Source organism: Heteronotia binoei, chromosome 15 (assembly GCF_032191835.1).
Source record: "Heteronotia binoei isolate CCM8104 ecotype False Entrance Well chromosome 15, APGP_CSIRO_Hbin_v1, whole genome shotgun sequence".
In the NCBI taxonomy this organism is placed as follows: Eukaryota; Metazoa; Chordata; class Lepidosauria; order Squamata; family Gekkonidae; genus Heteronotia; species Heteronotia binoei.
This window is the reverse complement of record NC_083237.1, coordinates 36,308,449-36,323,125: the sequence shown is the minus strand read 5'-3', so window position 1 is coordinate 36,323,125 and position 14,677 is coordinate 36,308,449. Positions and strand designations below refer to the sequence as shown.

Here is a 14,677-nt window from a genome sequence, read left to right as displayed (position 1 = left end):
GGAGAACATCTTGATGCTGGGAAAGACAGAAGGCAAAAGAAGAAGGGGATGGCAAAAGATAAAATGGCTGGACAGTGTTACTGATGTAACAAACATGAATTTGAGCAGACTTCAGAAAATGATGGAAGACGGGAGGGCCTGGCATGACTTTGTCCATTGGGTTGCAAAGAGTCGGACTCGACTGTGCGACTGAAAAACAAAAAGTGTCCCATCTTGTTTTGCTACTTTACTGTTTTGGGGACAATATGACACAGTGGTATGCTAGAACCTGCCTGCAGAGAGATGCAGGTATGTGCACATTACTAACTAGTAAAACAAATGGTGGCCATTAAAACAAGGGACCAGTCAGACCTCCCTGATGGCTTGGGTATGCTTCAGAGGGATCAGACAGCAGGAAGTGCAGTGTGAAACCAACTCAGCTCACAAAGACCAGACTTTCACAGGTATCAAAGAAGCCCACAGCAAAGCAGGGAGGAAACAAGACCCAGAAAACTGAAGCACAACAGACAGATGCTGTTGTCTCATCATGTGCTTTAAATCTGGAAAGGAACAGCAACAAAATGGATCAAACTGCACATCTTATCACACCCTTTGTCTACCTTGGCATCGCTGTCTTTGGAATGTGGTGGTTTGTATGGAGATAGTAAAGTGAATGAGATGAAAATGGCACATGGGGGCAGGGGAGAGGCCTCAGTGTCATATAATCCTGAGATTTAAGAATGTAAGCAAATTTAGAAGTTTTAATACTGAAGCAAAGTTGGGGGGAAGCATGAATAAGGTTAAACCACACAAAATGCCAGATTTAGGTGGTTTAAACAACTGATTCTTATCAATTGATGTTGAAAATTTTGTAAGTACCAATGCCAACCTGATGGAATTCCCTGCCGAATGAGATCTGTGTCCTGTGGGACCTAATGTAGTTCTGAAAAGCCTCCAAGGCAGAGATGTTCTGCCAGTCCGATGGCAGCAATGGTCTTTCCATATAGCGTGCATTCCTCTCTCCTTTCCCCTACAAAGTGAAGACACAAATAGTGTGCTGTATTTACCATCTTAACTTGTATATTGCAAATTGTAACTTGTCACTGAATTTAAGGTGTTAAATGTTTTTGCCAGGAATGTTGTTTCAACTGAAATGTTTCCCACTCTGAGCCCTGCTGCATGTGGGAGGGTGGGTTATGTGTTAAATAATATAAATAAAGGCCACACAACAGTCTTTTCAATCAATTTTATTTTATTCTTGCAGAGGCCACCTTTTACAGCTGCAAAATATCTACCCCCTGTACTTACTAAGAGCTCGCTGAACTGCTCCATGCACTTCCTTATTCCTGAAACTGTAGATCAGGGGATTGAGCATTGGAGTAATGATGGTATAGAGTACAGCAACCAGGCAGTCTTGCTCCATGGAATGACTGGAGGAAGGGCGTGTGTAGGTATACATGAGGGTGCCATAGAAGATGCTCACTATAGTGAGATGGGAAACAGGTGGAAAACGCCTTGCTCCTACCTTGAGCTGTATGCATTTTCAGCACTGAGGAGACAATGAGGATGTAGGAGAAAATAATTACACTGAAAGTCACACTCATGATATACCCTGAGACGTTAAAGATCACCAACTGGAGAACTGACGTATCAGAGCAAGAGATCTGCAGAAGGGGAGGAGGAGAAGTGATGAATTTCATTAGAGTGGCAGAAGTCAAGGGAAAAAACCAAGGCTGTGTTGACCATGGAATTGAAGTTTCCAATAGCCCAGGAACATGCCAGGAGTCCCCAACATACTTTCTGACTCATGAGAAGGGTGTAGCTCAGTGGGTGGCAGATAGCTGCATAGAGGTCATATGCCATGGCTAAGAGAAGCAGACACTCTGTGCTCCCTAATGAGCAAAAGAAATACAGTTGGAGTGCACATCCTATAAAAGAGATGGTCTTGTCTCTCAGCAAGAGGTCCCACAACATCTTTGGGGCAGTGGTGGAAGCATAGCAGATCTCAATAAAGGACAGATTGCCCAGGAGGAAGTACATGGAAGTTTGGAGGCACTGATCTATCCGGATCAGGGTAATGATGGCTAGATTCCCTGCCAAAGGCGAGAGTTAAAGGGCTCTTGGCCTGTGGCTCTTCGCCTAGGGGCTCCCTAAGGACCAGGAGCCCAGATCCCTGATTTCCTTGTTCTCCCAATAAGGTAAGTTGGCCCTCCAGAAGGGGAGCCACATAAACAAACATCATTTAAAGAGGACTGTATATATATATATATGCACTGAGTGTCACATGTACAACTATCTGCCCAAAGGACAGAAGTCTAGGGTGTGTGCTCGATGCAAGGAGCTCCTGGTCCTCAGGGAACGAGTTCATATCCTTGAGGCCGAGGTGACTGCCCTGGAGAAGCAGAGACGGTCAGTTAGGCACTTGGGGAAGACTCTGAACGTAGCAGCCCCCTTGCTGCCAAAGAACGTGAGGGTCGAGAGGGAACAGGGCACTGTGCTGAGGATAAGGGGAATGCGCCCTCAAAAGGGACATCTTCTATGGTTGGTGAGCGGGAATCCTTTTGCACCAAGGAACCATCCTTGGGCAGGGGGAGAGGGGAGGTTTTGGTAGTTAGTGATTTGATCCTTAGGCAAATAGACAGCTGGGTGGCGAAACTGTGTACTGACCGTATGGTGACTTGCCTGCCTGGTGCGAAGGTAGTGGACATTACGCGTGTAGTAGATAGGCTGACAGACAGTGCTGGGGAGGAGCCTGTGGTCGTGGTGCATGTTGGCACCAACGATGTGGGGAAATGCAGTCTTGAGGTCCCGGAGGAAAAATTTAGGCTGCTAGGTGGGAGACTTAAGGCCAGGACCTCCAAGGTAGCCTTCTCGGAAGTGCTACCTGTTCCATGTGCAGGGCAGGAGAGACAGGCACAAATTAGAAGTCTCAATGTGTGGATGAGACAATGGTGTAAGGAGGAAGGGTTTAAGTTTGTTAGGCACTGGGATGCTTTCTGGAACAAGTGGCAACTGTACAAAAGAGACGGTCTCCACTTGTCCCCGGATGGAACCAGGCTTCTGGCGCTTAAAGTCAAAAAGGTGGCAGAGCAGTTTTTAAACTAAATCTTGGGGGAAAGCCGACAGGAGATGAAATGTCTCTGGTTCGGGAGGACTCGTCTCAAAGAGATGAAGGATTGGCTGCTATTTTTCTACCGGGTAACGGATCAGAGTTGTCCACTGTGATGGTGACAAACAGTATGGACTGTCTGCCAGAGTCTCGAGGCGGCAGGAGGAAGGTGGCGGGGCTAGCTTGCCTGGGAAATTATAGATGTTTGTATGCAAATGCTAGAAGTGTTCGAAGTAAAATTGGTGAATTGGAATGTTTAGTGTTGGGAGAAAACATAGACATTGTGGGAATTTCAGAAACTTGGTGGAATGAGGAGAATCAGTGGGACACAGTGATTCCTGGATATAAGTTATATCGGAAGGATTTGTGAGGGAAGGGTTGGAGGTGGGGTGGCTCTGTATGTCAGAGAGGATATATGGTCCAGTAAGACTGAGGTCAGAGAATTAGATTCCCTTTTAGAAATGCTTTGGGTTGAAATAGAGGGCCCAAAAGGAAATTTAACTATGGGAGTTTGTTATCGCCCACCAAATCAAAAGAGAGAGGACAATTATAATATGATGGAAGGATTAAAGATAGCAGCTAAATGTAAAAACTGTGTCGTAATAGGTGATTTTAACTACCCGCAGATTGATTGGGTCAATATGTGTTCTGGTTGAGAGAAAGAGATTGAGTTTCTTGATGCTCTCAATGACTGTTCTATGGAGCAGATGGTCTCAGAACCTACCAGGGGTGGGGCGATCCTGGATTTGGTCCTAAGTAATGCCCAAGACTTGGTGAGAGATGTAAAAGTGATTGCGCCGCTTGGGAGCAGTGACCATAATGTTATTGATTTCACCGTTTGCATAAATAGGGAGTTGCCCAAAAAGACCGCCACAACCACGTTTAACTTTAAAAGGGGTAAATTCACTGAGATGAGGAGGTATGTGAGGAGGAAACTGAAAGGAAAGGTACATACGGTCAAAACCCTTGGGGAAGCTTGGAGACTATTTAAAACTATAATCCTAGAAGCTCAGATAAAATACATACCAAAAGTTAGGAAAGGCACAAACAAGCATAAGAAAAGGCCTGCATGGTTAACAAACAAAGTAATGTAAGCTTTATTTTTTTTGAAAAAGTTTTCTTTATTATTATTATTATTATTATGTTTCATAATCCACATATTATATACAAAGCATCCAGTAAATACACCCCCCACCACCACATTGAAGGGCACAGAGATAATTTGCTAACAATAATTTCTTGTTCAATCTATTCAAATCTAATATTTTCTACCCAGTCATACACCGGTTTCCATGTATCTCTACATTCCTTCATATTCCCATCTCTCAGCCTTGTGGTAAGAGAATCCATTTCCACGGTCTCTAATAGTTTAACTATAAATTCGTTTCGATTTGGTATATTGTAGGTCTTCCAGTATCTGGCATAAATTATTCTGGCGATAGTTATGACATGGAGTAATTTTTTTTTTCAGATTTCGATACATCGATTTTACATACATTCAATAAGAACAATTCAGGTAAATGAGGAATTTGTTTTTTTAGTATCTTGTGTATCCATATGGATACTTGAGTCCAGTATTTTTTGGCCCTATCACAGAGCCACCACATATGGAACAGGGAACCTTTTGTTTTATTACATTTCCAGCATTGGTTGGAAGTCGCAGGGAAAGCTCTAGCAAGTTTGTCAGGGGTATAGTACCACCGATATATTAGCTTATATAGGTTTTCTTTAAGCACAGACGATTTTGTCAATTTCAAATTATCTCTCCAAATTTTCTCCCACTCAGAAATTTCTATGCTATAGCCAAAATCTTCCATCCAACGCACCCAGGCTTCTTTTACCACTTCATCCTGTAACTTGTATTCTAATAGCCAATTGTATATTCTGGAAATCAATTTCCAGTCTGAGTCTAAAATAATTGCATCAAAATCATTTCGCTTATTTGAAAAACCTTTTTCTTTATCCGACTTAAACCTGGAACTTATTTGCGCCTTTAGCCACCGATCTAGCTTTGAATATTCCTCGGTTTTCAGTTCGTCTTTCGAGTTTAGTAAACAGTCGTATGTATAGTTGCCCTCCCAAGAGTAAAGATTCGGGTGTACTGCCGCTTCGACCGGTGATAGCCACTTGGGTGTATACCTGTATGTCAACATTTTTACCTCCCACCATATTTTAAAAAGTGATCTCCTTATCTCGTGTCTAAGAAATTTACTATCCTTAGCCGGAGGGTTATACCAAACATAAGAATGCCACCCTCTTGGTAAGTCTGCCCCTTCCAAATTCAACACTTTTTTTTTATTTCTTAATATTATCCACTCTCTCACCCAAGTCAAGGCATATGCTTTGTGGTACAACTGCCAGTTTGGAAGCGCAAGTCCGCCTCTTAGTTTAGCATCTTGCAGAACTTTTAATTTGATTCTTGGTTTTTTATTCTGCCAAATGAATTTTGTCACTAACTTGTTTAATTGTTGGAAGAAAGTCTGGGGAACTGAGATTGGGATCATTTGGAACAAAAATAAAATCTTCGGTAGGATGTTCATTTTGATCGAAGCGATTCTGCCTAGTAATGAAATTTGCATGTCACACCACCTTGTTAAGTCATCTTTTATCTCTTTTAATATTTTTTTCATAATTGTCTCTTAATAGCGTTTTCAGATCTGCAGTTAGGAAAATACCAAGATATCTGATCTTCTTTTCATAGAGAAATCCTGAATTCGTTGCCAACTCCTTGATCTGGTTCTCCGTCATATTTTTGGTGATGAATTTGGTTTTCTGATAGTTAACTCTGAATCCCGCCACTTCTCTGAATTGTTTTAATCTTCTTTTTAGATTTGTAATCGACTTATTAGGATCCTCTAATGTAATCAATACATCGTCTGCAAAGGCTTGTATTTTATAAGTCTCTTTTTTCACTTTAGCTCCCTCAATCTCTTGATCTTCCCTTATCACGTTTAAAAAAGGTTCTAGTGATAAAACAAAGAGTAAGGGAAAAAGCGGACAGCCTTGCCTCGTTCCTTGTTCAATTCTTATCTGGCTCGATATCGATCCATTGATGTTAATTTTGGCTTTTTGATTGGTATAAATGGTCTCTATTACTCTCACAAATCCATCTCCGCATCCAATTGCCTTTAGAGTCTTAAAGATAAACGTCCAGTTTGCATTATCGAATGCTTTTTCGGCATCCAGAGTAAACGCGGCAAGTTGTTTGTCTGGGTGTTCCTTATAATATTCTAAAACATTCAGAATCATTCTTAAGTTTTGTCTCATTGTTCTTCCGGGAATAAAGCCTGTTTGATCTTCTTCTATAATATGTGGTGTAATTATTTTCAATCTATTGGACAGAACATTGGCGTAAATTTTATAGTCTATATTTAACAAGGAAATTGGTCTATAATTCCTTATTTCTGATGCATCTGTACCTTCCTTATGGATTAACGATATTAATGCTTCTTCCCATGACGCGGGGATCCTAGATTTTTCTACTATTTCATCCAACACTCTTTTATATGGTTCCATCACTAACTCCTCAAAACAGTTGTAAAATTCGATAGGCAATCCGTCTGGGCCCGGGGCTTTATTCTTTTTCTGCTTCCTCATTGCCTCCGCTATCTCAAACATGGAGATTGGTTCCTCTAGCAATTTCTTCAGATCTTCTGACAACTGTTTCATCTTACTTTGTTCCAAATATTCTCTTTGCAGATGTTCCGGTAGTTCTTCTCCTTTATAAAGTCTTTGGAAAAAATTCTTGACTATTTCTTCCATTTTTTCCTTCTGCGACACTACCGTCTGATTTTCGTCTTTCAGAGATCCAATTATTTTCTTCTCTCTTTGTTTTCTCAATTTATATGCTAACCATCTGCTCGTCTTATTTGCGTTTTCGTAGTAGTTTTGTTTAGACCACCTTAATTTCTTTTCCAATTCTTCTTATAATAGCAAATTAATTTGATGTTGTATCTTCCGAATCTTCATTTTAATTTCTTCTGAATTTCTTTCCTTCTGGATTTTTTCTTGTTTGTCTAATTTCTCCAATAGTTCATTATACTTATGAAGTCTTTTCTTTTTCCTTCTGGCAGAGTAACTAATAGCGATTCCTCTGAAAAATGCTTTAAAAGCATCCCAGATTACTTGTACTGACGAGTCTTCTTTCCGATTGAGATCAAAAAACATCTTAATCTTCTTTTTCGCCTCTTTTAAAAACTCTTGTTCTTTTAAAATTTGGGTATTCAGTGTCCAACGTAGTCTAGTTACCTCTTTGTATAGAATTTGTACTGGACTATGATCTGAATAAGTTCTTGGTAGGATGTCAGCTTGTTTTAATAATGTGGCTAAGGAAGTTGACAGCCAACACATTTCTAGCCAAGACCAGGAGTTGTGAACGTGTGAAAAATAGGTAAAGTCTTTCGTTGTGGGATTTTTCGTTCTCCAAGCGTCCATGAGACTTAATTCTTCTATCAACTTAAAAAAGGATTTCGGTAAGACGCCTCTTGTTTTTTTGACCTTCTTCACGGATTTCCTGTCTTCATGCGCATTGTATACTGCACTAAAATCCCCCAAGATACAGTAATGGAAGCTTTAAAAGATAAGAAGGACTCCTTTAAGTGGTGGAAAACCAGTCCAAGTGAGATTAGTAAAAGGGAACACAGGCTGTAGCAAATCAAATGCATGACTGTGATCAGGCAGGCAAAAAGGGACTACGAGGAGCATATTGCAAAAAACATAAAAACCAACAATAAAAATTTCTTCAAATATATTAGAAGTAGGAAACCAGCCAGGGAGGCAGTGGGGCCCTTGGATGACCATGGAGTAAAAGGATTACTGAAGGAGGATAGGGAAATGGCTGAGAAGCTGAATGAATTTTTTGCCTCCGTCTTCACTGTGGAAGATGAAAACTTTTTGCCCACCCCAGAACCACTAATTTTGGAAGGAGTGTTGAAAGACCTGAGTCAGATTGAGGTAACAATAGAGGAGGTCCTACAACTGATGAACGAATTAAAAACTAATAAGTCACCAGGTCCGGATGGTATACATCCGAGAGTTCTGAAAGAACTCAAAGTTGAACTTGTGGATCTTCTAACAAAAATCTGTAATCTTTCATTGAAATCTGCCTCCATTCCTGAGGACTGGAATGTAGCAAATGTCACTCCCATCTTTAAAAAGGGTTCCAGAGGAGATCCGGGAAATTACAGGCCAGTCAGTCTGACTTCAATACCGGGAAAGTTGGTAGAAAGCATTATCAAAGACAGAATGAGTAAGCACATAGATGAACACAGGTTATTGAGGAAGACTCAGCATGGGTTCTGTAAGGGAAGATCTTGCCTCACTAACCTGTTACATTTCTTTGAGGGGGTGAACAAACATGTGGACAAAGGAGACCCGATAGATGTTGTTTACCTTGACTTCCAGAAAGCTTCTGATAAAGTTCCTCATCAAAGGCTCCTTAGAAAGCTTGAGAGTCATGGAGTAAAAGGACAGGTCCTCTTGTGGATCAAAAACTGGCTGAGTAATAGGAAGCAGAGAGTGAGTATAAATGGGCAGTCTTCACAGTGGAGGACGGTAAGCAGTGGGGTGCCGCAGGGCTCGGTACTGGGTCCCATGCTCTTTAACTTGTTCATAAATGATTTAGAGTTGGGAGTGAGCAGTGAAGTGGCCAAGTTTGCGGATGACACTAAATTGTTCAGGGTGGTGAGAACCAGAGAGGATTGTGAGGAACTCTAAAGGGATCCGTTGAGGCTGGGTGAGTGGGCGTCAACATGGCAGATGCGGTTCAATGTGGCCAAGTGCAAAGTAATGCACATTGGGGCCAAGAATCCCAGCTACAAATACAAGTTGATGTGGTATGAACTGGCAGAGACTGACCAAGAGAGAGATCTTGGGGTCGTGGTAGATAACTCACTGAAAATGTCAAGACAGTGTGCGTTTGCAATAAAAAAGGCCAACGCCATGCTGGGAATTATTAGGAAGGGAATTGAAAATAAATCAGCCAGTATCATAATACCCCTGTATAAATCGATGGTGCAGTCTCATTTGGAGTACTGTGTGCAGTTCTGGTCACCGCACCTCAAAAAGGATATTATAGCATTGGAGAAAGTCCAGAGAAGGACAACTAGAATGATTAAAGGGCTGGAGCACTTTCCCTATGAAAAAAGGTTGAAACGCTTGGGACTCTTTAGCTTGGAGAAACGTCAACTGCAGGGTGACATGATAGAGATTTACAAGATAATGCATGGGATGGAGAAAGTAGAAAAAGAAGTACTTTTCTCCCTTTCTCACAATACAAGAACTCGTGGGCATTCGATGAAATTGCTGAGCAGACAGGTTAAAACGGATAAAAGGAAGTACTTCTTCACCCAAAGGGTGATTAACATGTGGAATTCGCTGCCACAGGAGGTGGTGGCAGCCACAAGCATAGCCACCTTCAAGAGGGGTTTAGATAAAAATATGGAGCAGAGGTCCATCAGTGGCTTTTAGCCACTGTGTGTGTGTGCGTGTATAAAAATTATATACATATCTCTCTCTCTCTCTTGGCTTGACTTCGCGAATGAAGATTTAAGAAGGGTGCAGTAGTCCACGTCTGCTGCAGGCTCGCTGGTGGCAGACAAGACCAATGCGGGACAGACAGATCCGGCCACAGTGGCTGCAGGGAAAAGTCTGATTTGGGATTGGTGCTGTAGCAGTGCGATTCTTCCTCAATCTCCTTTTGTCCTCAAGACCAGCTATGCGTGTGTTCTCAAAGGAAGAGACAGCCTGGTGGATGGTGTGCCTCCATGCTTTGCGATCTGAGGCTAGGTCAGACCACTGGTGATGGTTGATGCGACAGGTGCCAAGGGATTTCTTCAAGGAGTCCTTGTACCTCTTTTTTGGTGCCCCTCTATTTCGATGGCCGGTGGAAAGTTTGCCATACAGAGCAATCTTGGGAAGGCGGTGGTTTTCCATCCAAGAAATATGCCCTGCCCAGCGCAGCTGCGTCTTCAACAGCAGTGCCTCGATGCTTGTAACCTCCGCCCTCTTGAGGACTTCAGTGTTGGTCACAAAGTCACTCCAATGGATGTTAAGGATTGTGCGAAGGCAGCGCTGATGAAAGTGCTCAAGGAGTCGCAGGTGATGACGGTATAAAACCCATGATTTGGAGCCGTAGATGAGGGTTGTCATCACAACCGCTTTGTAAACATTGATCTTTGTGCCTTTTTTCAGATGCTTGTTGCTCCACACTCTTTTGTGCAGTCGGCCAAATGCACGGTTTGCCTTTGCCAGCCTGTTGTCAATCTCCTTGTCGATCTTGGCATCTGAGGAGATGATGCACCCCAGGTAGGTGAACTGCTGGACTGTCTTCGGAACTGATTCACCCACAGTGATGCAGGGAGGGTGATAATCTTCCTGGGGTGCAGGCTGGTGGAGAACTTCTGTCTTCTTCAGACTAACTTCTAGGCCGAATAGCTTGGCAGCCTCTGCAAAGCAGGACGTCATATGCTGCAGAGCTGATACCGAGTGGGAGACGAGTGCAGCATCATCAGCAAACAGTAGCTCTTGGATAAGTTTTTCCATTGTCTTGGAGTGAGCCTTTAGTCGCTTCAGGTTGAACAGGCTGCCATCGGTGCGATAGCGGATGTAGACACCATAGTCATCATCTAGATCTACTGCGGCTCTTTGAAGCATCATGCTAAAGAAGATTGTAAAGAGAGTTGGCGCTAGAACGCAGCCTTGCTTTACACCTGTGCCTATTGGGAAGGGCTCCGAGAGGTAATTGCAGTGTCTGACTTGGCCTCGCTGGTCTTCATGTAGCTGGATGATCATGCTGAGGAACCTTGGGGGACATCCTAAATGTTCCAAGATTTGCCACAGGCCTTTCCTGCTAACGGTATCGAAAGCTTTGGTAAGGTCGACAAAAGTCACATATAGACCCTTGTTCTGTTCCCTGCATTTCTCTTGGAGCTGCCTGAGAACAAATACTATGTCGGTGGTGCTCCTGTTAGCTCTGAAGCCGCACTGGCTCTCTGGGAGGAGTTCTTCTGCAATGGTGGGCACCAGTCTTTTCAGGAGTATTCTGGCAAGGATTTTGCCTGCGATGAAGAGCAGGGTTATCCCCCGGTAGTTGGAGCAGTCTGACTTTTCCCCTTTGTTCTTGTGTAGAGTGATGATGATTGCATCGCGAAAGTCCTGTGGTAGTTTGCCTTGTTCCCAGCAGGTGACAAGTACTTTGTGAAGTGTGCTATGTAGTACTGTGCCCCCATGCTTCCAGATCTCTGGTGGGATTCCATCAACTCCCGCTGCCTTGCCACTTTTCAGTTGCTTGATGGCTTTAACAGTCTCTTCTAGGGTGGGGATCTCATCCAACTCTGTTTTCACTGGTTGAAGTGGGGTGAGGTGGATTGCTGAATCTTGAACTACGTGGTTGGCACTGAAGAGAACCTGAAAATACTCCAACCACCGGTTCGGTATGGATGCCTTGTCTGTGAGGAGCACTTGGCCGTCTGCACTACGCAAGGGACTCTGAGCCTGATATAATGGGCCATATACTGCCTTCAGGGCTTCGTAGAACCCTCTTAAATCACCAGTGTCTGCACACAGCTGGGTTCTCTCTGCAAGCTTGGTCCACCACTCGTTCTGAACGTCTCGAAGCTTGCGCTGGAGGTTGCTACATGCAGCGCGGAAGATTGCTTTTTTCCCGGGACAGGAGGGCTGAGCAAGATGTGCTTAATAGGCAGATCTCTTTTTCGCTAGTAATTCTTGGATCTCTTGATTGTTCTCGTCAAACCAGTCCTTTTTCTTCCTTGTGGAGAACCCGAGGACTTCTTCAGAGATCAACAGGATGGTAGTTTTTAGGTCTTCCCAGAGTGCTTCTGGAGAAGGGTCTGTGGGGCAACTGGGGTCCTCAATTCTTGACTGGAGTTTTGCCTGGAAGGCAGCTTTAACTTCAGCTGACTGAAGGCAGCCAACCTGAAGCTTCCTCCGAGGGATACCTCCTCTCCTGGGTGGGGGTTTAAAGTGAAGACGGAGATTGCAGCGTACAAGACGATGATCCGTATGACATTCCGCACTGGGCATTACTCGGGTGTGTAAGACATCTTGAAGGTCTCTGGCACACCAGAATGTAGTCGATAAGGTGCCAGTGCTTGGACCGTGGGTGCATCCAGGTTGTCTTCAGGCTGTTCTTCTGCTGAAAGATAGTGTTGGTGATGGTGAGCTGGTGCTCCGTGCAGAATTCTAGCAGGAGGCGCCCGTTATCATTGCAGTTGCCAATGCCGTGTTTGCCAAGTACTCCTTTCCAGGCTTCTGGATCTTTACCTACTCTGGCATTGAAGTCGCCAAGGATGATCACCTTGTCCTCTATAGGGGTCTTCTGTACGAGGTTGCGTAGATCAGCATAGAACTTGTTCTTTTCTGCAGGATCTGTTTGAAGGGTTGGGGCATACACACTGAAGAGTGTTGCATGCTGCTTGTATGAAGTGGGAGGCGCATGGACATGATGCGATCTGAGTGACCTGTTGGCAGGTTTTCGAGTTTGGAGGCAATGGAGTTCCTGACCATGAAGCCAATGCCAGAAAGGTGGCTCTCAGCATTTGACTTAACTGACCAGTAGAGGGTATAGCCAGCACCATGTTCTTGAAGACTACCTTCCTCAGGGAAAAGGACCTCACTGAGAGCTGCTATGTCAATATTCAACTTGAGAAGTTCATCGGCAACTAGAGCAGAGTGTCGTTCAGGGCGACCAATGTCTACTGTGTCAAGCATGGTTCTGATGTTCCAACACGCAAGCTTTAGTCTTTGCACACTTTGTGAGGTAGGTGCATGCCTTTTCTTTGTTGTTATTTTTTGACTGCAAGTAAGGATGCCCGTTGACCGCGGCTAGCCAACTGTGGGGTGGGGGGAGAGGAGCTTTGTTTAGGCCACCTTTTCTAGGCCCCTCTCTGTGCGGAGCAAGCAGTGCTGTCCCTAGATAAGGCTGCTTGGTCGTTCAGGGTGCTGCCGAAAAATACTTTCATCTCCAGGTCAGCATCAGGCGACCAATACCCTGAACCGCCTACATGCAGGATCGGGACTGTGGTTTCCAGTGGCATCTTCCACCTGCCGTTTCGCCACTTGCCCATCGCTGCAGGACTTGGTGTGTTGTGGGTTGTCGATGTGGATATGCCCTTCAGGCCTGCACAGAGGAATTTTTAGGTTAAGCACAGTGTGCACGGTACTGGCTCCACACTTTCACCTTGGGGTCATCTGCCATGGCCCAGTAAGCCGGTATGCTCCAGGTGGTAGGTGTTACATTAACAAGCTCTATCTGCCCGGGTTTGATGTTAGAGTTTTCCTTCTCTTGGCTGGCGAGGTTGGTGAGCCCAGCCTGCCCATCCGGTTATACCGCCGGACATTCGGTTGCACCATGACGTTGCAAACTCTGTGAGAAATGGGGGGGACCAGCGGGAAGGAGTTTCCACGGATGCAGTAATGCAGGAGAGGCCATTGCAGTGACCATCTGCCAGGCATAGCCGGACAGTGACCACGCGGCGTTCACTACACCGGGAAAGGAGAGGCTATGTATTGCGCATACACTTTCCCTGGGGGGGCAGGATACCCAAGAGGGAGCCCACCTCCCTCCCCCCATACATACATATATATATATATATATATATTTGGCCACTGTGTGACACAGAGTGTTGGACTGGATGGGCCATTGGCCTGATCTAACATGGCTTCTCTTATGTTCTTAAGTTAACAGATAGACTAATAAGCCAAGAGCAAAGAGAACAGACTGTTTCTTTGGGTCAACCGAGAATCCCAAGAGAACAAACTCTGTGACACTGGTCTGGTTCTGTCTTCCCAGAGGCTTGATGAAGTCCATATTCATGCAGGACAGTGAGCCTTTGTTGGTAGAAAGGAGTACAGTAGCTTGGTCTGTTAATGTGGACAGTTTCATAAAGAGGAGAGAGAGGGAGATAGAGTGTCTGTGGTCAATTTTTCTTATTCACTTTCCATTAAAAGTATACTTTTAATATTCAATTTTACATTTAGAAAGCACAAATGCATAATGTAGGTCAAGAGGGAGACTACAGTCTATCTGTTAGCCAGTGTCATATTTCTAGTATAATCACTTAGCTCTTCTGATACTGGAATTCTTGACCCCAATCAACCTTAGCTGGACCTTGAAAAGTACTTCTGTGCTTAAATCAAGAGTGCATTTTCAGACTCATTTAACAAATGACCACTATCTATTTCTACAAGTTTATGTAGAGATACTCTTGCTTTTTAAGTTTAAACACACATTGGTAGCCCAATGAAATATTCTTAATAGGAAATACATCAGGCATGACTGGTGTTCTCTGCATTTGACAGGAAGCCAGAAGGTCAGAGGCAATTACTTTGCTGGTGGCATTTACTTGCATGTACTATGCACAAGAGGACTGCAGCCTTAAGTTCCCTTTCTCACTTCTTCTGCTTGATTCCTCCACCCTTAAACTGATCATGCACCACCTCTTTCCATTTACCAGCATCAAATCCACACTTCCCCTGAATCCAGTGTTCTAAACTGTTTTTCTAACTGTGGTGCCCCCTGTTGGTGTCCCCTCCTCATTGAGCCTCTGCCATAGTGAAAGAGGGAGGCCA

The 14,677-nt window shown here is 44.0% G+C and overlaps 1 pseudogene; it reads right to left on the bottom strand.

The window, feature by feature from the left end:
- Positions 1 to 1,270: 1,270 nt before the first annotated feature.
- LOC132583389 (olfactory receptor 5F1-like) lies at positions 1,271 to 13,916 on the bottom strand (annotated as a pseudogene).
- Between the last annotated feature and the right edge of the window lie 761 nt (positions 13,917 to 14,677).